We start from the raw sequence: 3,476 nt of genomic DNA on the forward strand, positions 1-3,476 counted from the left end.
TCAATCTTTGCAGAAGTGTACTTATACTAAAATCATACTTAACTGTAAGTACATTTTAAATATACTTACTAATTCACTTTAAAAGATGTTTAATGTGTACTTCAACATGTGGTTAATTGTAACTATTTGAAGTATGCTACAAATCTATTTCAAGGTCATAAGAAAGCACTTTATAGCATGCTGCAGAAGTACATACTTAAGTTGTGTTATTTTGGGACAACTTATAGTATACTTAAATACACTTGAAATATAATTAAGTAGAGCTTTAACACATTTTAAGTTGACTTTTTGGTACTAAAATCAAACTTTGTACAAGTGTACTTAATATACTAAAATCATACTTAACTTTAAGTACGTTTCAAATATTCTTTCTAATACCAAACTTTAGCACATTACTTTTAAAATATAAATACACTTAAAATATATTACACTAATAGTATGTTTTCAAATACAATACATGTAAATACAATACACTAATAGTGTATTTTATAATACTACACTTTAACACATTACTTTTAAAATACAAATGTACTTAAAATAGACTTAAAATTGAATATACTAATAGTATATTTAACAGTACCACACTTAAGCACATTACTTTAAAAATACAAATGTACTTACAATACATTTAAATACAATACACTAATAGTGTATTTTATAATACTACACTTAAGTACATAACTTTTAAAATACAAAGATACTTAAAATACACTTAAAATATAATACACTAATAGTATACTTTATAATGCTACACTTTAGCACATTACTTTTAAAATACAAATGTACTTAAAATAGACTTAAAATACAATATAGTAATAGTATATTTGACAATACTACACTTTAGCACATTACTTTTAAAATACAAATGTACTTACAATACATTTAAATACAATACACTAATAGTGTATTTTATAATACTACACTTAAGTATATAACTTTTAAAATACAAAGATACTTAAAATACACTTAAAGTATAATACACTAATAGTATACTTTATAATGCTACACTTTAGCAAATTACTTTTAAAATACAAACATACTTGAAATACACTTAAAATATAATACACTAATAGTATATTTTACAATACTACACTTAGCACATTACTTTTAAAATACAAATATACTTAAAATACATTTAAAATACAATACACTAACAGTATATTTTATAAAACTATATTTAAGTACATAACTTTAATAATACAAATGATTTTAAAATATATTTAAAATACACTAAACTATAAGTATATTTTAAATACCATACTTAAGTACTGTACTTGATAAATAGAGTGTACTTAAAATATACTTTCAGAAAATTAAATATATTTAAAGTACACTTAAGTACACATTTTTTTGACCTGGGGTACAGTGCACTCACCATTGTAAAAACACACCCACGCACTCATGCACACACACACACTCGTGCACGCACACATAGACACACACAGACACAATGAGATACGCCCACACAGGCGGCCAGATGGGCTTGTGCAGGCTACTGTGTGTCGACTGATTGACGTGAAAAGTCATTATAGCTTTTCTCCATCGCCCTCTTCAGCACTGAGCCCCTAGTGGGGGACGCACGTACACACACACACACGCACGCACACACGCACACACACACACACACACACACACACACACACGCACCCACACACACACACACACACACACACACACACACACACACACACACACACACACACACCTTTTTGCTGCAACATCTGGCTTGAAGGACCTGTAGGACACTCATATGCATACTGTACATGCGACACACACACGCACACGCGCACACACACACACACAATGTTACAATGCATACAGACGGATGCTCGTACAAGCTTTCACACACACACAAATAAACACATTTCCATACCCAGATGTGCACATATTTACAAAGAGAAAAACATACACGGAGATTATTAAATCTGACAAAGGAAGAAAGCTACTGTGTTTCAGCTCCAGGCAGATGTTTATATTATTTCTTTGTAGAGATTACTTTCTTTGGAGTTTGTGTGAAGTTAATTGCAACCATTGAGAGTAAATAGAATGGAGGCCAAAATTCTATTTCATTGTTGAAGCCAAGTTGGAGCCAAGGTTGGACCCAAAAAGACCAAAAAATGTCCAAATCCCATTCATTCCTATGAGAGACATAAAACCCTGTATCTCCCTTAAATGCCACTCCAGGGGGATCATTTTTCGCTCAACTAGTAGGTCCCCTTGCTCTCCAACTTACCAGGGTGGTCTTTTTTTGTGGTGAAGTTTTATTTTAGAGAGATATTAAAAGTTAAATTGACCAATGAGCATCAGAAGATGGTTTGATTGACAGTTGGGATTCTTTTCAGTCAGGCGCACGCTGAGCAAGAGGGCCGTCGTCATGACTACTTGGCTGTGCGTGCCTTGGACTGGGAAATCTTGTCTATCTGTGTGTTGCTCCTGAAATTACTTTCATAAACTTTGAACATCAACTCGATCGATTGATCTACTGTTGCCATTGTTTGGCCATCTCCTTGTGAAGTCGGGTGTACTTATCGGTACTCTGAGCTGGAGCGCTGATGTTTAGGTAAGTAAAATGAAACATTTTATTACAGTTGTTTGACCAACATGACTGACAAACTTGTTTGCATAGCAAATTACATTGACTTTTAAATAACACTGTGGTCATAGTAATAGCCATAATATGGCGGGCAAATACATTGTGGCATGTGCCTCAAGTTTTGTTTTTTGTTTTTTAAGCGCTGTCAGCGAGACATGTTGAGTGTAATGATGCTAAGACTAGCTCTATTATTGCATCGTGTCTCCATCAAACATGCCATTAAAGTGACTGGCATCTGTCGGTCTGTAAGTAACTTCTAACATGAATGTATGTAAGTATATAAGCAAACTGTGTTTCTTTGACGTACATTGGGTTTAGTGTAGACTTAATCAGTTCTACTGCAGAGTAGCAGGTGCAAATCTGTTTTATTTAGACATCCTTGGTTCGTGTCTATGCTAACTAATTCACCTCAGCATGCTACATGCACCTCAGACTTTACACAAAAGTTGGTGAAGGTAAATTTCAAGCTCATTTAGTAATCCAGGGCATTGGTGGTGGTGGATTGTTTGCTGACATACTATTTGTTTGTAGAAGTTGTGGTGGCATAACATAATTTCCAATCAGGACTTCGGAGTCAGGTGACTTGCCTGACTGACTGGGTTTGTTTATTTCACATCCCAAGCCTAGCTAGAAGTTAAATAGCAAAACCGTAACATTGCACAGGTGACAGGTTAGATAGTTTTGCTTGTCATCATGTCACTATAATTTCATTTCAGCGCATAGTCTGCGCCAGTGACGTGCGCTGGGATTTATGGCTGGTGAGGCAACTTTTTCAATATCAGATTTTCAAATAAATAATTGCCAAATAGGCCTACCGACAAGTTCCATATGTCGTAGCAGCTTTCTTAACATAAGGTAGGCCTACATATTTTGACATACTGCA

The 3,476-nt window shown here is 34.0% G+C and overlaps 1 long non-coding RNA gene across 1 annotated transcript in view; it reads left to right on the forward strand.

Moving 5' to 3' along the window:
* The first annotated feature begins 2,448 nt into the window (after positions 1-2,448).
* LOC134467501 (uncharacterized) overlaps positions 2,449-3,476 on the forward strand; it is a 5,192-nt gene continuing 4,164 nt past the window's right edge. Inside the window, exon 1 of the long non-coding RNA XR_010038581.1 lies at positions 2,449-2,560. This is a non-coding gene — a long non-coding RNA (uncharacterized LOC134467501). The remainder of the gene's footprint in view (positions 2,561-3,476) is intronic.

This window comes from Engraulis encrasicolus, chromosome 17 (assembly GCF_034702125.1).
Source record: "Engraulis encrasicolus isolate BLACKSEA-1 chromosome 17, IST_EnEncr_1.0, whole genome shotgun sequence".
NCBI lineage: Eukaryota > Metazoa > Chordata > Actinopteri > Clupeiformes > Engraulidae > Engraulis > Engraulis encrasicolus.